At 42.3% G+C, this 22,137-nt stretch overlaps 2 long non-coding RNA genes across 2 annotated transcripts; both read right to left on the bottom strand.

Moving 5' to 3' along the window:
• Positions 1–247: 247 nt before the first annotated feature.
• LOC117521641 lies at positions 248–1,331 on the bottom strand. Its single transcript, XR_004564011.1, has 2 exons — positions 1,175–1,331; positions 248–594 (listed from the first exon to the last, which is right to left on the bottom strand). It is a non-coding gene; the product is annotated as an uncharacterized LOC117521641 (long non-coding RNA).
• A 3,430-nt stretch (positions 1,332–4,761) lies between these two features.
• On the bottom strand, positions 4,762–18,078 carry LOC117521643. The gene is made up of 3 exons (XR_004564013.1): positions 18,069–18,078; positions 8,821–8,826; positions 4,762–4,905 (listed from the first exon to the last, which is right to left on the bottom strand). It is a non-coding gene; the product is annotated as an uncharacterized LOC117521643 (long non-coding RNA).
• Positions 18,079–22,137: the final 4,059 nt, after the last annotated feature.

Genomic DNA, 22,137 nt, shown 5'->3' with positions numbered 1-22,137 from the left:
TTGTTAAAAATTTCAGTAAGGCTACTGAACTTCACCCCCACGTGCAGCCGGTCTGCTTTGTGTAAGCCTGATCCCGTCAGATCTCAGATGCTAAGCAGTGCCGGACCTGGTTAGTACTTGGATGGAAGACCTCTTTGGAACATCAGCGGCTGTGTGTGTTAGGGCTGCACGATATATCAAAAAAATATCGTCATTGCGATATTGGCACATGCGATAGGCATATCTAAAAGATGCGCGATAATTTCTAATTATTTAATGTATAAATCAGGTCTTTCTTTATGTCCGCACTTTGACCAATCCGGCGCGACCTTAAATGTGAACGTGCCGCGTCGCTATTGGTCAGAGCGAGCACATGCTCTCAGCGGAGCAGTGAGCACGTACACACACAGAAGGAAGACAAGCATGGCGGGGAAGGAAGAGATGAAAGGAGACGAAAACAGAGAGCAACTTGTTCCTAAAAGACACTACACCTCCGGAATTTGGGACTACTTCGGTTTTTCCACACAGGACGAATCACAGACGCAAGTTCTTTGCAAGTCATGCCAAAAAATAGTGGCTACGTCGAGAGGAAACACGACAAACCTCCACAGCCACCTTCAATACAACCACAAGGAACTTTACAATGTATATTTAACATCTAAAAATCCACAGCCTACTCCGGTAAAGTCAAGCAAATGAAAGGCAAGTTCACAAATGAACATAAATGATAGTTTCGCTTCTGTCGCTCCTTATGAGAAAACGTCGAAGCGACACAAAGCTTTAACTGCAGCCATAACAAGATACATTGCAAAATGCACGCTCTCTGTTAATGCAGTGTCTAAAGAGGGGTTTTTGGAGATGGTAAAAGAGTTCGACCGGAGATACCAAGTGCCATCTCGGACAAATTTTTCCCAAGTAGCTATTCCAGAGATGTATGATGCGTGTGTGAAGTCTGTCAAGGCAGAGCTCAATGAAGTGGATTTTTATGCTAGCACCACTGACTTGTGGTCCAGTCGAACCACTGAGCCTTACATGAGTTTTCCGTGCACTTTTTGACATGCAAATTTGAGCTCATTACACGCTGCCTAGAAGTAGCATACTTCCCCGACTCACACACTGGTGAAAACATTGCTGCTGCCCTGCGGGATGTTTTGAACAACTGGAACTTGCCCGAACACAAACAAGTGGCCATCACAACAGATAAGGGAGCGAACGTGGTGAAGGCTGCTGAGGTCAACAACTGGTTCAGAGTGCAGTGCTTTGGCCATCGCCTGCATCTGGCAATTGGTAAGTGTTAAAGATAAAAAAAAAAAACTTTACTCTCAAGACATATAGCCCTAATTTACTATAACACTTAACCCTATAAAGCCCACCATGTGAAATAATTGTCAGCAAATTCTAATTTTTTGAAACAGTCTTTATTGGACCTTTAAACAAACCCACAAAAAAAATAAAATCTTTTTGCATATGAGTTTTTATTTGTATCATATTTGTTACATTGGGCATTCTAACATAAAAACATCCATTTTAAATCCAGAGCAAACATAACATTTCAAACCTATAAAATGCTGCATTTTCTTAAGGAAATTACTGTGGATCACTTGTTTCAGGCAGCCATTATGAATGTCTCATCTGAAGGCCATCTGATGCATAAGATACTGACATCTGGTGGTTTGTCTGTGCACTACAAGTATCTCATTGTATACAATGGGTTTTTTGGGGAGAAAATATAACACTGATGAACCAGCAGACATCTCAGAAAATCCTGTATCAAATATGATACACTTGGCATTATAGGGTTAAATTTATCTTTTATATACTCCAAGTTGGAATTAATGTTTCATTGATGTCAATACAAAATGCATTAAGCTTTTTTGTTTTGTCTGTCTTTTGTTTCAGAAAATGCAGTCAAAGGTGAGGATCGTATTACAAGAGCTGTTGGACTTTGCAAGAAGTTGGTGGGCCACTTCTCCCACAGTTGGAGGGAGAAGACTGCCCTGACAAAAGAACAAAGAGAACACAACCTCCCAGAGCATGCACTGATAACCGAATACCCCACAAGATGGGGGTCTAGACAACAGATGATTCAGAGAGTTCTTGAGCAGCAAAGAGCCCTAAGTGATGTCCTGTCGGCTGATAGGAAGTCCAGACATTTGGTTCCAACTTGGCAGGACATAGATGTTCTGGAATCCATAAACCAGGCATTGCAGCCTCTACAGGATTTCACTGATGCCCTTTCAAGTGAAAGCTATGTGAGCATTTCATGTGTGAAACCTGTGCTTCACATTTTCAACACCTCAATTCTCGCTGCAAAAGAACAACACAGTGATTTGACAAAGTCAAAGAAAAAGATACTGGACTATTTGAACTCTAAATATGACCATCCATCTACCCAGGAATTGCTGGATATGGCCTGTCTTATGGATCCTCGGTTTAAAGCAGACTACATCAGCAATGACAAGTTGCATGAAATCAAGGTCCGAGTGATTTCAGAAGCTGAAGAAACAAAGGTAAAGTGTGTCACAGTAATCTGTTCAAACATTATTTAATAACATTCCAATTTAATAATTTCTAACTGTATCTTTAAGGAGCAAAGCCAGCATGACAATGTGGATCCACCTGAAGACATCCAAAAGCAGTCCAAAAAATCCCTGGGTAGTTTTTTCAAGAGTGTCCCAGCTCCAAAATCAAGTACATCATCACATGCAGTGGATGTGGAACTCAACAGCTACCTCGTGTCTCCCACCATTGACAGTGAAGCTAACCCTCTGTCTTGGTGACAAGTTCATCATGTCAACTTCCCCCAGTTGAGTAAATTGGCCAGAAAATACCTCTGTATACCAGCAAGTAGCTCACCTTCAGAGAGACTTTTTAGTACATCAGGTAATGTTGTCACATGTGATCGCACTTGTTTAAAACCTGTCAATGTCAACATGCTGGTTTTCTTGGCCAAAAACTTGAAGTAGTTTACTTTTACTGTTAAGATGTGAACCTGCTATTTGTTGAAGTAATTTTCACTCAGTGAAGGCCTGGATACTTTTAAGTTTACATTTTTTGATATATTAAAAATTAAGAAAGCAAGTCTATTTGCACATCACATTTAGTGATAATAAACATATTTTAATATTTCAGGTACAAAACAGCAAGGGATTGTTTTCAGTTTTTTGTTGTAAAGCTCTAGCTTCCAAATACTTCTCAATGGCACTTTAAGTTTAGAGATTTTATTTTTTATTTTTAAAAGTACAAACCCTAAATGGGTTAAGGTTTGGTTCAACTTTTGCTTGAAAGTGATTGTTTTGCATGAAGAAACATGTGAACATGTAAATAAATGCAATATTTGAAATGCATATTTGTTGGTATAAATTTTATAGATATTTATTATTATTGGTCATGTATATTGCATTTTTAGGTAAAAAGAAAAAATATTGCGACAATATCGTTATCGCAATACTAGACATCCATATCGCACTCATTTCCAATATCGTGCAGCCCTAGTGTGTGTTTCTCCAAGTTGCGTCAGGAAGGGCATCCGGCGTAAAACTTGTGCCAAATACCAGTATGGATCTGGCTGTATACGCTGTGGCGACCCCGAACAAAACGGGAGCAGCCGATTGGACAACAACTGAACTTCACCCCCCACAATCTTACTGGCCACCGTAACAATTTTTAAAAGTGCATTTTTCTCTTTGATAGGTAGGTTACCATACCAGCAAATAATAGAAAAAGACAGGACCGACTCAATAAAATCTCTGTAAAATAAAGTCAGAGTTTTGGCCACTACAAATATGGCCAGTTTCCTGAGAGCAAACAGTCAATATTGGCCTTTCTTACACACTGAAGCAGTGTTCACATCAAACTTGAGTCAACTGTCTATCAAGGTGCCCAGGTATTTATAGGATATTACTATCGCTATATCCTGGCCCTTGATAACACTTTGCCGGGGGATATTGGAGAGACGTCTAAAATCAATGGACATATCCTTCGTTTTTGCGATGTTTAGGTGGAGGAAGGCATTCTCACATCAGGAAACAAAATCATCTAACACTGGGCCATGATCAATTTCCTGTGATCTAAGTAGGCTGACTATAAGAGAATCATCTGCAAACTTGAATATGTGCTTACTTTCATAAAGGCTATGACAGTCATTGGTGTATAAGATGTACAACAGAGGGGACGGAACACACCCCTGTGGGGAGCCAGTAGATGTTAACAGGCTGGACAACTCACTGTTCACCCTCACCCTCTGACATCTCTGGATCAGAAAATCCAATATTCAGCCTGCTAGCCTAGGATCAAGGCTAAAATTATTGAGCATTTTTTCAGCTAAAAGATGAGGTTGGAGATTCAGAAGGGTGATTGTGGCTTCTTGCACACACACACACACACACACACACACACACACACACACACACACACACACACACACACACACCCCCACCCCCCGGCCCTATAGTCAAACTGATACGGGTCTAAGAGTCTAACCCTAACCTTAGTTAGGAGCTCTTCTTTGATAAGCTTCTCAAAAGTTTTCATAACCAGGGAAGTCAAAGCAACAGGCCTAAAATCATTAAGAGTTTGAAGGTGACTAAGCTTGGCAACAGGTATCACCACAGATTGCTTTCACAGAAATGGCACCCTCTACTGGGAGAACGACATAAGAAATATGTGGTGAAAGATTGAGCCTAGTTGCTCTGCACATACTTTAACCAGGTGACCACCAATATTATCTGGGCCTGGACTTTTCTTAGACTTTGCTTGTTTAAAGCACATGATAACACTTTGCTCATTGAAGGAAGGGAAAAATGAAGGCGATGCCAAAAAACTGGTCTTATGTTCAGAGTGTTTACTATTAAATCATGTGAGTCAAATCTGACATAAAACCTGTTAAGGTCCCGTGCCAACAGTGAGTCAGATTTGTAACTTAAACTCTGCTCCTCCCTCCTTCCTTAAGTCCAACAATTGCTTTCATGCTGTACCATACAGAGCCCAGGTTATTCCTGAGCTGTGATTCTATTTCATCTTTATACTTAAGTTTACCTGCCCTGATTTCCCTTTTAATGTCCTTTTGAAGCTTATACGAGGTCTGTTAGAAAAGTATCCAACTTTTTCTTTTTTTTTTCAAAAACCATATGGATTTGAATCACGTGTGATTGCATCAGCCAAGCTTGAACCTTCGTGTGCATGCGTGAGTTTTTTCACGCCTGTCGGTTCCGTCATTCGCCTGTGAGCAGGCTTTGTGTGAGCAGTGGTCCACCCCTCTCGTCGGATTTTTATTGCGAATAAATGTCTGAACGATTTGGAGCTTCGCTGCATCAATTTTTTCCAGAAAGTGTGAGAGACCTCCAGGTGGACACCATTCGGAAAATTCAGATGGCTTTGAGGGACGATTTTATGGGGATTACACAGATTAAGGAGTGCTCGAGCCAGTTTAAAGACCGCCCACAGCGTCTGAGAGCACTCCGAGCGCTGATCGACAGGCTGCAACCCCGCTGAAACAACCAGATCATTTCCAACATGAAGGCTTTGTTGATCCGGGACGTTGTCTGACTTACACAAAAATGGCAGGAGACGTGGACATCAGTACTTTTTCGGCACATTCCACTGTTACAGGAGTTTTTTTCATGGAAAGAAAAGCGGACGGATGCGCCACCGTGCCGCTCATGGCGCGGCACAAAACCACCTCCGTGTTGGTCTCACAGGACGGCTTTGAGATGGCTTTCAGACGGCTGTCGGTGGGTTTTCAGTCGTGTGACTAACCGAGAAATTGTGGATGAGCCTGGACATGCCAGAACATGTCCTGTGAGGCTTCATCACGCCGTTGCTTTGCGCCATGCGGCTCCACCGCGACACGCGGAATTCCTCCACATGTCTGTTTCCATGTGCCGAAAAAGTGCTGATGTCCACATCTTCCGCAATTCCTGTGCTAGTCAGAGGACGTCCCGGATAAAACACAGCGTCCAGTTTGGAAATGAACAGCACATTCCACTGTTACAGGAGTTTTTGTCATGGAAAGAGGAGCAGAGGAATTCCGCGCGTCGCGGCGGTGCCGCATGGCGCAAAGCAACGCCGTGATGAAGCCTCACAGGACATGTTCTGGCATGTCCAGGCTCATCCACAATTTCTCGGTTAGTCACACAATTGAAAACCCACCGACAGCCGTCTGAAAGCCATCTCAAAGCCGTCCTGTGAGACCAACACAGAGGTGGTTTTGTGCTGTGCCATGAGAGGCACGGTGGCGCATCCGTCCGCTTTTCTTTCCATGAAAAAAAACTCCTGTAACAGTGGAATGTGCCGAAAAAGTACTGATGTCCACGTCTCCTGCCATTTTTGTGTAAGTCAGACGACGTCCCGGATCAACAACGCCTTCACGTTGGAAATGATCTGGTTGTTTCAGCGGTGTTTCAGCCTGTCGATCGGCGCTCGGAGTGCTCTCAGACGCTGTGGGCGGTCTTTAAACCGGCTGGAACACTCCTTAATCTGTGTAATCTCCATAAAATCGTCCCTCAAAGCCATCTGAATTTTCCGAATGGTGTCCACCTGGAGGTCTCTCACAGTTTCTGGAAAAAATTGATGCAGCAAAGTTCCAAATCATTCAGACATTTATTCGCAATAAAAATCTGATGAGAGGGGTGGACCACTGCTCACACAAAGCCTGCTCACAGGTGAATGACGCAACCGACAGGCATGCACACGAAGGTTCAAGCTTGGCTGATGCAATCACACGTGATTCAAATCCATATGGTTTTTGAAAAAAATAAAAAGGTCGGATACTTTTCTAACAGACCTTGTATAACACCTGCAAGTTACCTTCCTTAAAAACCATCCACTTTTTTGGGGAATAAGCTCTTAAGGGATTTCGAAACCCATGGTTTACCGTTCGGATACACTTTAAAAACCTTAGCTGGAATAACTATTCTAACAATATAAACTCAATTCATCAATATCAGAGCAGGACTCCTTAAACATATCCCAGTCTGTACAGTCCAGGTACCCCTGGAGTGATAAACGGACATCCTCTGACCAGTCCTTCGCAGGCACAGTCTGGACCTTTCCCCTCTGAAGAGCAGTGCGATATGAGGGCATTAAGTGCACACAATAAGTGAAGTGCACATCTCGGGCCGCGTGGTGCATTATGGGTAGGCTAAATTTTTCGGCTACCAATCCACATGCTATGACGGCGGAAAGCAGCGAGGAGTGCTATGATTTGGATCATTTCAAACGCTGGAAAGTTGATGATTTAAAGCGTTTTTGTAAGCTCTGCAGATTGCCTGTTACAACCAGGACTACGTACGGCAGTGGACAGAAATGGAAAGAAGAGCTGGCTGCCCTTGTGTATGCTGCATCGTTACAGAAACGACCGTTGGTACCGACGAAGGAGGAAGAGAGAGCTGCTGTCAAATGACCAGTCCTTGTTGATAGTTGGAAACAAACAAATTTCTGACCCCTTGAAGGCAACTGACGGATGGTTAGACAAAGTCCAGAGTCTGAAACTGTGGATATTGCAGAATATTTGCTAAGCAGGGATGAGAAATCGCTACTCTGCTGGCTTTGTAATGACTACAAGGAAGGTAGGTCTCACATATAACCTCTTTGGTGTCACGTTTGTTTTGATAAGTTGACAGACATACAATGACCTGTGCATGCATGCAGTTTGTTTATAGACATGTCAATATTACAATATTACACACCACGTCATTCATGGCGTGACATTACAGTCATAAACCGATGCACGAAAACGGCGCCATCAACCACATTATAATTTGGCACAGTTTCAGGATATTGACAAAATAAATGTGTGCAAGAAACTTACAATTTTAGTCCATATTTTACATCTGTGTGGATCTTTCTTTTCTGTGGGGAAACTGTGTGATGGCGCAGTGACACTGTGCCATTGCTTAGGAAGAACCTCGACTGTTGATGTTGTTTAAAAATGCAAAATCACCAGAATAATCGATAGAATACTCGATTACTAAAATAATCGATAGCTGCAGCCCTATCATAAAGGATGGTTTTTGAGTACAGATTTTTGTTGTAATATGTAATAAGTAGGGGTGTCACGATTTCGATATTTCATCGAAATCGATCGAAATTACGTCATGGTCTCGAGCCTCGAAGTCAAAAAGGGGATCGACGATCCCGCCCCCTAAGCTGCGCAAGCACGCACGCGACGCAGTACACTGTAGCCGCTAGTTTGCTAACCTGCAGAGTATGTCACCATGGCAAGTGCAGATAAGGACGCCTTACTGGAGCTGGAAGCCGCTCCTGTTTCTCTTAAATCAGCAGTATGGAAATATTTTGCGTTCGCGGTGAGTTATGTCGACAGCGTTCGTGTTGTCGACAAGAAGACAACAGTGTGCAAAATGTGCTACACGCGTGTGCCTTACCCAGCTACAGGAAACACAACGAACATGGCTGGACACATTCGCCGTCATCACAAAGATGTTGATTTGGCTGGAAAAACATCATCATTGGTCCAGCCAACTATTGACTCTTCGTTTGTAATGAAACTTGCACAGACCTCAGCTCACGCTAAAGCAATAACTAACGCTATAGGGCTATCAGCAGCAGACCTGCAGCCTTATTCAGTGGTGGAAAATGCTGGGTTTAAACATTTAATTAGCGTACTTGAGCCGCGCTACAGTATTCCCAGCAGATCGCATCTTACAACCAAATTGTTGCCCTCCATGTATGAAGATGCTAAAGAAAAAGTTTTGAGGGGTCTAAGCACTGCGGAGTTAGTTGCCATAACAACAGATGGCTGGACCTCAAGAGCAACTGAGAGCTACATTACAGTGACAGCACACTACGTCAATAATGATTGGGAGATTGAAAGTCCAGTACTTCAAACTCGCCCTATCTATGAATCACACACAAGTGATAATTTGGCAGAAGTGCTAAAGGAAGCAGTATTAGAATGGAAACTGGATAAACAAAATACAACCATCCCTGTGACCACTGATAATGCCAAAAACATTGTCAATGCCTCAAATGCAGCTGGATTGTCACCGCATATAGGGTGTTTTGCACACACAGTAAACCTGGCATCCCAGAAGGGGTTGGGAGTAAACCAGATTTCTCGTCTGTTGAGCAAAGTCAGGAGAGTCGTCACCTTCTTTCATAAGAGCACGACTGCAGCAGTTGTCTTAAAGGCCAAACAAGAGATGCTCCAGCTTCCTCCTCACAAGCTGATTCAAGACGTCACTACAAGGTGGAACTCCAGCTATGACATGCTCAAACGCTACTTAGAGCAACAAGCTGCTGTTTATTCTGCACTCACAGAAAAAGATGTTAAAAAGAATGCCAAAGATCTCATCACACTCTCTGATCAAGATGTGACTGTTCTGGAGGATGTGGTTGAGGTTCTGAAGCCCATGAAAACAATCACAACTCTATTGAGCTCAGAACAGCAGCCCACTGTGTCTATGATCCTGCCACTCAAACACTCCATTCTCACAACAATGAAACATACTGGCACAGATTCACAGATTGTGAAGGATGTTAAATCTGCTATAGCAACCAACATTGAAGGGAGGTATTCAGATCTCAGTCTTCAACAGTTCCTGAATGAGAGCACTGCCTTGGACCCTCGGTTCAAGTCTTTACCCCATCTGGATGACCCCTCTCGGAAAGAGATATTCAACAGTCTGGCTGAGAAAATCCTACAAAAGCATCCCACACAGGTATGTGACCAATTGAAATTCATATGATGAAATGTCAGCTATTAATAGTGATGCAAATTTATCTTGTAATTGAAATACTGATACATTTATAAATTTATATTCTTTTTTAGACTCAGGCCTCAGGAAATGCGACCAGCCAATACCATGCAGAGAACCCAGAAACTGCAGCATCCAGTGAAGGCAGCTCCCCAGCAAAGAGAATCACACTCAGTGAACTGTTTGGTGACTTTTATAGCACAGCCTCCACTACATCAACAACACCAAAATCATGGCCTGATGTTGTCAAGGAGGAGATTGAGCTATACAGGATGGCAAAAGTAATTTCTGTGGATGCAAATCCACTGAAATGGTGGAAAAACAATGAGCATCAGTACCCAAATTTGTCCAAGCTTTCCAAACATTATCTTGCTGTGCAAGCAACAAGTGTAGCAAGTGAGAAAGTGTTCTCCACAGCAGGGGACATTGTGACTGCTCATAGAGCAGCCCTTTCTCCAGAGAATGTGGACATTCTCATCTTCTTAAACAAAAACTTGAAAATATAAAAATAACTGTTGTCTTGTCTAGCCACAAATATGTTAATAGTTTTGGTACCTTAAGGAGCATCTTTCTCCCCACATAAAGTTATACCTTAGTTAAAGAAAAATGACAGTTGTCATTCTCAGGGACCAAAAGTTTTATTTTTTTATGTTCAACTGTTGTAGGATAGAGTTTAGTTTGTTATGGCTCTAATTGTTCTATTACTTTGCACATGACTGTTACTGTATTTTGTTTTATTATTTTGTTATGTTGCACATTGCTATTTTAATAGCGCCCACTGCTGCTACCAAAAAAAGCCACTAGATGGCAGCTACCCTCTGTGACCTCTAATTTTTGTTATTATTGTTATATTTGTTTTTGTTGTTCCACTTGACTGAGAAGATTGTTCCATTATATCTTAATTAAATTATTAAAATTTTACCATTAGTGCCTAATGTAATGTATTACAAAAAGTATCACTTATACCAAGCCCAACTTTGATGAATCAAACCAATGACTGATCATAGACTAATCTAAACCTGGCATAGGCCTCTCTGTTGTAAGAAAAAGAAAATCGAGAATCGAATCGAATCGTGACCCTAAAATCGAAAATAAAATCGAATCGAGGATTTGGAGAATCGTGACACCCCTAGTAATAAGGGAAAATATCAGACTGGAAATCAGCCAATCACATATTATATGTAGCAATATAATAAAGTTGATTATTAGTGTGTGTGTGTGTGTGTGTGTGTGTGTGTGTGTGTGTGTGTGTGTGTGTGTGTGTGTGTGTGTGTGTGTGTGTGTGTGTGTGTGTGTGTGTGTGTGTGCGCTTTGTGATGTTAGCATCTTAAAACCCAACAATTTTATATCTTCACTAAATTAGGGTGTCCAGAATGCGTCACATTGCACCATTTGACTTCAAAATTAGAAAACATTCTTGTAGGGAGGGGCTATGCCCCCAGACACTAGAGGTGGGCGATACCGGGAATTTTGGTAGTGATCCAATACCAAGTAAATACAGGCCCAGTATCGCCGATATTGATACCGATACTTTTTCATATTTAAGCTTCATAGATCCAAAGGATCCAAAAGACCTAGGATAGAATTTCGCCAAACATTGTACGTGACAACAAAATACTTTATTATCACAATCAACATTTTTGTTTAAAAAATATCACTCAACACAACTTAAAACAAAATCTCCTGAGGAAGAGGGCTAACAAATCACAATACAAGGGTGCGCTGCTCTGTGTTATGTGACACAGCGCAGAGCTGCTCTTACAGACAGAGAGCAGACTTTGATGAATCTGCGTGCTCAGCAGTCAGTGCATGCGGGACGGAAAAAACGCTTGAGTATCGATATTTTTACACGAGGATCGTTCAATATCAACAAAAGCGTTGGTATCGATATTATCGATACGGAGTGGCTATACGCCAAACCATTGGGTCAATAAAGTAAATACGCAAGCATATACACCCGACCACAACCGACCAATGAGCCCGCTTGTAAGCTCACTTCCGGTTTCAACGCAGGAGGGAAAAAAGGCGGATATTTTCTCGCTGGCTGCGGGAGAGTTCGCAACCCGTGGAGGAGCTGTGATCTAAAGTGGTTCTGTTTGGCTCATCACACCCAGGGAACAGTGTCAAACTAACACTATCTTACAGCCAACAAGCAGCATTTTGTGCAAAAGCTGTTTCGTCGTTGTTAACAGGCTTCCCTTCTAAATGCTTATGAAGTTTGTCTGTTTTCATCCATTGTGGTGTTTTCGCAGTAATTAAAGACGGCGCCATTAAATGTGTCAAACATACGCCGCAATAGAGCTTTAAAAAGTGGTGTAAAAAACGTAGTTTAGATGCACAACACGTGTCAAATACACGATCATGGTTCGGCGAATAAGATAAGACATTATATTTATCTGCCCAACGGTTGTGCATGAAACGTTCAATGTATGACTTATCTGCCAAACAGTTGGGCAAATAAAGTAAGACATAGTTATCTGCCCAATGGTTGGGCGTATAGCCTTTGCCTCATCGATATTAGGATCGATCCGCCCACCTCTACCAGACACCACTAGTAAGTCCCTTCGGCTGCTCCCTTGTTTGCACTTGGGGTCGCCACAGCAAATCCAAGGTGGATCTGCATGTTGAATTGGCACAAGTTTTACGCCGGATGCCCTTCCTGACGCAACCCCACATTACACGGAGAAATGTGGCAGGGGTGGGATTTGAACTCACCACTAGTGTGTCTTAACTTCTTGAGCGTATCTCAGCTTGAGAGCTCTGTGCTACCTCCAGAGGTTGTAGATGAACCATCGCTGAATGCATTTAAAACGAAACTCGATACACGTTGGCAAGAGAGTACAAATACAGTCTGCGCCGGCACAGCACGTTTGTAGCCCAACAGGCTACTAGCAACAGCGAATAAGCACAGCTAGCCATTTTACACCAACCTGGTTGCAAACAATCTATGAAATGTGAAACTTCAATGCAAAATAAACGTGACATACTGCCTACAATACTGTTATAAAATGCTGTTTCCGTAAAATAAGGTCTCACCTTGAACCTGCATCTTGTCAGTCCGCTTCATACCAACCAAAACAAACAAAAAAGATAACCGACTGTAGAGGCGGGGTGCACGGGTGGAATGTGCAGTGTCGGCACAAACCATTCGCAGGAAGGGGGTATCAGCGCCAGGTGGATAGTTGTTTTTTTTTAGCCAACTTTATTGAAAATTCAACAACAAAATTGATAACATAATTCAAAACAAAACACACAGCAAACTGCAGAAGCTGCAAACAAATAAATTGGAACAAGAAGTTACATATACTCTAGGGGTTTTCATGAAGTTTACAGTCTTTAACAAAATTATACACTTTTATACCATTTTTCTTCCTCGTAAATTTAAGTGATTGAAAGAATATATAAAGCTCTTTGTGAAAAACACTGTAGTTTGGTTTGGTCTTCATATATTTGTTTTTCTCCATCATTAACAAAACATTCAAAGCTCAATCTTGCAGTCTGTCATCTACAGATATAACAAATAAGATATTCTCTTTGCCCAAATGCTGTGGCCGAAGACTGCTGAAGTTTACTGAGCGCTAGGTTACGAAAAAATACCTCCCACTTGCCATGTAAAAAAATATGCATAATGCAAAATAAAATACATAAACCAAAATTAGGGCAGTAAAATCCCTTATCAATGACAAGGATGATACACTTAAAAATACCTCTCTCAAGGTCAATAATGATAATCTTTTATTGTTGTTGTTTGGAGGCTGATTGTTCCTAAGGCTGCTTTGCAGTGAAACGTAGCTGTTTCTAACAAAATAATAATAATAATAATAATAATAATAATAATATGGGATTTTTTTCTTAGAAACAGAGAACAAACAATACAGTAAAATTTTGAAGTTGGGAAATTGCCCTTGTAATATGAATTAACATGTTTATGGCACTCAGTTCATGTCATTCTCAAGGATTGTGGCCATCAGCAAGACAAGATTTATTTTATTTTATTTTACTGAACACGGTAAAACAATATAGAAAAACATCTTGTAGGGACCATATGTAGGGACTATACATTTTCATACAATAAAAGTGTTGTTAAAATACAGAGAAATATAAAGTAAGAATTACAAAACCAAAAGAAGAAAGAAAATGCAAGGACTACATAGAAAACAAAATCTTGGGTATAATTCAAATTCAAAAGCAAGAAACGCAATATAGCTCCACAGATCTTTCTCGATATTTTGTTGGAGCAGCAAGTCAAGCTGCACATACAAGTGACATGTAGCTCATCTTGTCGGGACACCGGCCGTTTTCATCCACAGCATCCTCACCACCGAGCGCTGACACCCCATTTTCTGAATGGTTTGTTCCGACACTGCACACTCAACCCGTGCGTGAGTCTCACTCCTGCAAATACACACTTCAGATACCAAGCTGCAACAGACAAACGTGACAGAGATCAATTACAGCCTGACGAAAATCTCCCACATGCGTGTAATCCTGTTAACAAAACATACAAAAAGCTAACTACTACCTTTTTTTTAGATAACTACTACCTGTGAGTTCGATTTTTGAATGGTCCCTCCCGCGTGGGCGGTGACAGAGCGACCGTTTAGCAACGACGTTATAGATGAATGTCTGGGTTTCACCCCATCGGCAGATGACTTCCAAATAATAATACTAACAATTTAGACTTCAGACAACTTTATTGATCCCAAAAAAAGGGAAATTATGTTTACACTCCAGTTACCTCAGACAAATACAGCAATCCACAATTATTACTTGTTTACCGTAATAATGGCACACATCAAAATTAAAGACAACACATTTGACATTGTTTATGTGCACTAAACTTGAAGCAGTCCGTCATCCGAATTGAGGCAAAGTGGGTGAAGGCTGCTGCAACTGTAAGTCGCGCTGCCAGACCAGCTTGAGAGAGGACGAGGCCTGCCGCAGGGGGGGAGGGGCAGAGAGTGGTAAGAGGAGAGGCTGGAGCATGCTTTGGTCCATGTGTAAGTCTGTTAGTTTATTGTCCTTGTGGGTTGAGATAAGAATGGAGCCAAATAGTCTCACCAGAGCCTGGATAAATTCCTCTGGAGGTAAACAGAGAGCAATTGACCTTGATGCCTGTAGTGTTGCAGCCGAGCAGTGAAAAACACTTTTTTTTATAGATCCACTCACTCAGCCAAGTCCCAATTATAAATTAAGAATATTCCTAACTTTGAATTAAGAATATTCACCGGCCTCCGAAATCTTCAGCTTCAGCTGCAAGCACGCATCAGCTCCAAGGTGTCATCCAATTTGTGTCTGAGTTCAAAAGTCAACGCAGTCTGAGAATGCACTGCCTTGCCGACCTCGTTAATCATGACGGACAAGCGAGGAACCGTGGTTCTTGATGCCGCCGTCTTGCCAATTTTCCGGTAGATCAGGGCAGCACATAAGCCAAAAAGTACCAGCCCTGCTACCATGAGACCAAAAATGAATAGGTCTTCGAAGTCCTCCACAGAGAAAGGCGCCAAGCATGCCACACGCCAGGAACTCCAGGAATCGAGGACATAGCCCGCAGGATACGTTCCATCTGGGCAGGCAGGATCCCCCGGTCCTGACCTTCTTGTAGAAAAAATAGCGTTCAGAGACCAGCTGATCAATTCCATGGGTTGAGCAGGGGTGGTGGCCAAGTGGTTAATGTGCTTGGTTTCAGTTCAGAAGGTTCCGGGTTCAAATCCCACCCGTGCCACATTTCTCCATGTAATGTGGAGTTGCGTCAGGAAGGGCATCCGGCCAATTCAACATGCAGATCCACCTTGGATTTGCTGTGGCGACCCCGAGTGCAAACAAGGGAGAAGCCGAAGGGACTTACTACTAGTCCAATAGTAGTCCAATAGATCCAGAATCCAATATAGTTTTGAGGAATTCACAAGTCAGGTGAAGTAGGGACTTGAAGGTTAAAAGAAGAGAGATAAGGGAGAGTGGAGGAGATGCGACCGCCCTCGTTGGAGTCCCAAGCTCTCCTATAGTTCAATTTATGAACTATTTATTTCAATGTTTATTATTTCTTTAAATTTATGTTAAACAAAACTCTAATATGTAAAGGCTTTTTTCCCTTTTTGAGCTGTGACATCACAAAGCCAATTCTATAACTGAATGAGAAAGAATGCAAACAAAGCTGCAGTGACCCACTTTACTGCTTTGTACCTCAGTACCTCCCATTTCGTGTCTCTGAGAGTACCAAAAACATTTTGAAGGCCTCTAAACCTGAAGTGGAATCAGATGATATTTACATATCAGGAGTTGAAACAATTTGCGACTACACAGTGTTTGAAGGAGGAGCTCTGATGAAGCTGAGCAGCAGCCACCAGGAATCCTTCAGACCATCTCAGGACATCGTCTGGGTTCCTCAATTGGAGGATAATATGAAGCAAGAGATCCAACAGCTCAGAGCTGCGATATCTGATCTTATGCATCAGTTTAAAAGACAGCAGGAGGACATGAAAACCCTGAGGACCACAGTGAAGGATTTTGAGAACTGTGAGACACTCTGGGAAGAAAAAGTTGACAAGCTCACAGCAGAATGTGCACATAAACAACATGTTCTCAGTGAAAATCAGAAAACGATGGAAATGCTTAAGGATGAGGCAGAAAAATTGGACAGGGACAATTCTGATCTAATAAAAATATTAAGGAACAAAACACATGTCAGAGGGAGAAGGACAAAGAGATTCAAAGGCTGAAAAAGGAGGCAGAAGAATTTGAGAGGAACAGATCTGGGGCCTGTACTACAAAGCGGGGTTACTGGCTTATCAGGGTAACTTCGGGAGTAAGTTGATGACGTGTGGAGTAACTTCCTGGTTAACCCGTACTAGGAAAGGTGGATAGGTTTTGATCGAGGTATGCTGCCATGGCAATTTACGCTGCGTGCCAAACCTGCTCCGAGCAGGTTATGTTCTAGGTTAGCTTGAGGTTTTCGCTTAACCACTCCCTTTATAAGTACCGCCCATCCACTTTCAATCATTCCGAAGACAATGCCGGCCTACCTGGATGATCCGTTTGATATTGGGGCACAAATTGTGAGGGGCTCTCTTTGTAGGGCGAGGGCTTTTAAAGACCGCCAGAATCCGCTGACATACCCGGACGATATTCTCCATGAAAGATATAGATTCTCAGCCGAGGGAATTCATTATCTTTGTCAGCTGATCGGGCCAGACGTCTGTAACATCACCCATCATAGCAATGCCCTGACGATCGAGCAGATAATGTGCCTTGCGCTTAGATATTTTGCCAGTGGACAATTTATGTATTCCATCTGTGATGCTGAACATCTGAGCAAGAATACTGTATGTCGTAGGATTTGCAAGGTAGTACTTGCTCTGTCTAAACTGTTGGATGCATTTGTCGTTTTCCCTGGCCATTTATCCGCAATACAAATCAAAGAAGGGTTTTATGCAATCGCGGGTAATTACTAATATCAAAATAGGTCTAATGCATGTCCATTAATTAGGCGAAATGGGGCTTATCAATAACAATTTCTCCTAGGTTTCCCAAGAGTAATAGGAGCCATTGATTGCACGCAAATCCCAATCAGTGCACCCCTGGGAGAGCACGAGGGCGATTATTTCAATCGCAAATCTTTTTACAGTATCAATGTGCAGGTATAGCCGTTCTATTCGGCCTATTTCATATACCCATTATCATGTAGTCCACTCTAAGCTCACCTTCTTTTCACTTATTTCAGCCACATAAGGGTTGCTTTGGTTTGGGTGATTTTTCTAAATATTCTAATATATGAGGTCTGTGAGAAAAGTATCCGACCTTTTTATTTTATGCAAAAAATATATGGATTTGATTCATATGTTTTTACGTCAGCCAAGCTTGAACCTTCGTGCGCATGCGTGAGTTTTTTCACACCTGTTGGTTGCGTCATTCGCCTGTGGGCAGGCTTTGAGTGACCACTGGTCCACCCCTCTCGTCGTTTTTTCATTTTGAGGAAATGGCGGAATGATTTGGGCTTTGTTCCATCAGAATTTTTTCAGAAACTGTTAGATACAGGCAGCTGGAAACCATTCGGAAAATTCACATGGCTTTCGGTGAAAATTTTATGGGCTTCACAGGGATTACGGAGTGTTACTACCGCTTTAAGGACGGCCCACAATGGCGCACGGTGCGCCGCGCTCCGAGCCGCGATCGACAGGCAGAAACCACCATTTCATTTCTAAACGGATGGCTGTGTCGATCCGGGACCGTTGTGTGCAATTTCTCTGGTTATCACAAGAGCTGGACATCAGCCATTTTCCAGAAGATTTCACTTTTAACAAGAGATTTTGTCATGGAAAGCCGGAGGCTTCGCGCGTCACGACGGATTCGCTGATGGAGCGAGACAAAGAACACCTCCGTTTTGGAGTGTTAGAGGACTAGTTGGGACATGCCTATCTGCCTAAAAAGGTCGGATACTTTTCTCACAGACCTTGTACAATTACTATAATTACATATTTCACATTCTTTTTCTCCCCACATGGGGCTGTCCTGTTGGATAACCTTCATGCCAAAGTGATATATATGTAACTATGTTAACAGAATGACCATTAATGGCTTTAAATCCTTAGATAGGTAGCATATTTAGGAAACATTAACTTAACCTAACATCTATTAGTAGGCCTATGCCCACTTCTGAATCGTGTTGCATCTGGGCGTAATTAATGAAAGAAGGTCATTATTTTACACATATCAGACATTCCACGGGTTAATCATCTGTAACAGATTTGGAGAACAATTGAATTGTACTTACGCATTTACCCGATCAGCAATACGTTGCTAACAAGCCTGTCTTGCTTTATTGGCAGACGATGTGTTCGATTTCCCCCTTAACGTTAATTTAAATTCCTTGTAGCTCCGCATAATAATCATACATTCTTCTTCGGTAAAGTAAGGTGACCGCGCCATCATTGAAAAATGGTGACGTGTGCTGCAACCTGCCCCTTTTATGTGAACGCGCACAAACTCCAATTAGGTTAACACAGGTTCAACAAACCAGCATCTTAATCAGCGTCGTAGTACCGATTAACAACACTTGAGAACACCAGGTTTTGTCAACCCCGGTTTAAGAAGTTAACCCTGGGTTACATCTGAGTAAGTTAACCCCGCTTCGTAGTACAGGCTCCTGCTCTGCTCATCAAAAATCAGGAACAAAGTGTTTCTCTGAGGGAGAAGGACCAACAGATTGAAACACTGAAGAAGTCTCTGGATCATCAGCAGAATGAACTGCACAATCTTGTAGATGAACTCTTTGACAAAGAAGAAATAATTGGGAAACAAAAGCTGGAACTGTCACATCAACACCAACAAATCGAGGAGTTAAATAACAACAGGGAGGCTCTGAAACAGGAGATACAGAGTCTCCGAGATCAGCTGGAGAGCCGACAGGAGGAGGAGATCTTTAGGAGAGTCCAAAATATTCAAAATGAATGCAAGAATTTGAGTGAATCTGCAGCGCTCCCAGAGACTTCAGAGGATGAGGAATATAACACGAATACAGACTCTGTGGTGGCTGAACAACCATCCCAAAGCTGGTGGCACCGCTCTCCTCGTGGCCTGCAAACACCAAGCCGACACCAAGCCCAGGCTGCAGGACTTTTCACCATGGGCTTATTTGTCGGCCTGGTGAACGCCCGACTCTCCATAAGATCTTCATTTACTCTGTAATGTGGAGAGCTGATTACAGAATCACATGAGACATGTTAAAAATTAATTCAATAAATATTCATCAACACATGTGCTGCTCTTTATGATGTTTCATTGAAATCCATAAAGCAGCTTCAGAGGAGTTGCTTTTACAATGTCAACATCATACAATGTGATGCACAAATTAAACAAAAGTCCAGTTATCTCTTGTTGAAGACGTCCAATCAGTATAATTGGCCTCATGCACGTCTTCATATGTTGTGCAACTGCATGAACTTTCACTAAAACTCACTGAATGGTCAAGCTTTAAATTGACTGTGCGTGTGAATGTATTTGTCTATATCTGGCCCTGTGATAGGCTGGTGTCCTGTCCAGAGTGTGTCATGCCTCTCACTCATTCAGTTGAATGGGAAAGTGTGTCAAAGGTTTTGACTGGTAGTGTATGCCTTCTGGGTGACTTAATTTTTAAGTCATTCACAAATATTTTAAGGATCAATATATGCGTGAGATCATCCATCTAAGCTTCTTGGTTGTTGAGATAAACCCACAAAAAAGGTGTTTTTGGACCATGTTTTCTTTGACCCTGACTCTTGACCAAACTACTGCAAAATCTAATGATCCATCCATGCTCCCTGGATGTTGAAATGTACAAAAAAATATGTTTTTCAGATCTTGACCTTTGACCAAACTACTCCATAATCTAAATATATAGTGCAGATCAGCATTTAGGCTTCTTGGTTTTTGTAATATTTAAAGAATAATAATAACAAATTCTTGACCATATTTTCCATATTGTTGACCTCTGATCAAGCTAGTCCCAAATCTAATCAATCTATCCACACTCAACAAAAATATAAACGCAACACTTTTGGTTTTGCTCCCATTTTGTATGAGACAAACTCAAAGATCTAAAACTTTTTCCACATACACAATATCACCATTTCCCTCAAATATTGTTCACAAACCAGTCTAAATCTGATAGTGAGCACTTCTCCTTTGCTGAGATAATCCATCCCACCTCACAGGTGTGCCATACCAAGATGCTGATTAGACACCATGATTAGTGCACAGGTGTGCCTTAGACTGTCCACAATAAAAGGCCACTCTGAAAGGTGCAGTTTTATCACACAGCACAATGCCACAGATGTCGCAAGATTTGAGGGAGCGTGCAATTGGCATGCTGACAGCAGGAATGTCAACCAGAGCTGTTGCTCGTGTATTGAATGTTCATTTCTCTACCATAAGCCGTCTCCAAAGGCGTTTCAGAGAATTTGGCAGTACATCCAACCAGCCTCACAACCGCAGACCACGTGTAACCACACCAGCCCAGGACCTCCACATCCAGCATGTTCACCTCCAAGATCATCTGAGACCAGCCACTCGGACAGCTGCTGGAACAATCGGTTTGCATAACCAAAGAATTTCTGCACAAACTGTCAGAAACCGTCTCAGGGAAGCTCATCTGCATGCTCGTCGTCCTCATCGGGGTCTCGACCTGACTCCAGTTCGTCGTCGTAACCGACTTGAGTGGGCAAATGCTCCTTTATGGACGAAGAACACAGGTGCATTTTATTGATGGCATTTTGAATGCACAGAGATACCGTGACGAGATCCTGAGGCCCATTGTTGTGCCATACATCCAAGAACATCACCTCATGTTGCAGCAGGATAATGTATGGCTCCATGTTGCAAGGATCTGTACACAATTCTTGGAAGCTGAAAATGTCCCAGTTCTTGCATGGCCGGCATACTCACCGGACATGTCACCCATTGAGCATGTTTGGGATGCTCTGGACCGGCGTATATGACAGCGTGTACCAGTTCCTGCCAATATCCAGCAACTTCACACAGCCATTGAAGAGGAGTGCACCAACATTCCACAGGCCACAATTGACAATCAATCAATCAATCAATCAATTTTTTTATATAGCGCCAAATCACAACAAACAGTTGCCCCAAGGCGCTTTATATTGTAAGGCAAGGCCATACAATAATTATGTAAAACCCCAACAGTCAAAACGACCCCCTGTGAGCAAGCACTTGGCTACAGTGGGAAGGAAAAACTCCCTTTTAACAGGAAGAAACCTCCAGCAGAACCAGGCTCAGGGAGGGGCAGTCTTCTGCTGGGACTGGTTGGGGCTGAGGGAGAGAACCAGGAAAAAGACATGCTGTGGAGGGGAGCAGAGATCGATCACTAATGATTAAATGCAGAGTGGTGCATACAGAGCAAAAAGAGAAAGAAACAGTGCATCATGGGAACCCCCCAGCAGTCTACGTCTATAGCAGCATAACTAAGGGATGGTTGAGGGTCACCTGATCCAGCCCTAACTATAAGCTTTAGCAAAAAGGAAAGTTTTAAGCCTAATCTTAAAAGTAGAGAGGGTGTCTGTCTCCCTGATCTGAATTGGGAGCTGGTTCCACAGGAGAGGAGCCTGAAAGCTGAAGGCTCTGCCTGCCATTCTACTCTTACAAACCCTAGGAACTACAAGTAAGCCTGCAGTCTGAGAGCGAAGCGCTCTATTGGGGTGATATGGTACTACGAGGTCCCTAAGATAAGATGGGACCTGATTATTCAAAACCTTATAAGTAAGAAGAAGAATTTTAAATTCTATTCTAGAATTAACAGGAAGCCAATGAAGAGAATGAATGAATGAATGAATGAATGAATGAATGAAAACTGTTTATTTCGAACATTTGATACAACAACAATTACAAGATAGATCAGTAAAGACAACAACAAAAAAGTTCCTACTGTGTACCCAACATGTCCGAAAAGGGG

The sequence above is a fragment of the Thalassophryne amazonica genome, chromosome 12 (genome assembly GCF_902500255.1).
Source record: "Thalassophryne amazonica chromosome 12, fThaAma1.1, whole genome shotgun sequence".
NCBI classification, from domain to species: Eukaryota; Metazoa; Chordata; class Actinopteri; order Batrachoidiformes; family Batrachoididae; genus Thalassophryne; species Thalassophryne amazonica.
The sequence above is the reverse complement of the archived record's forward strand: the minus strand, read 5'-3'. Positions and strand labels throughout refer to the sequence as shown.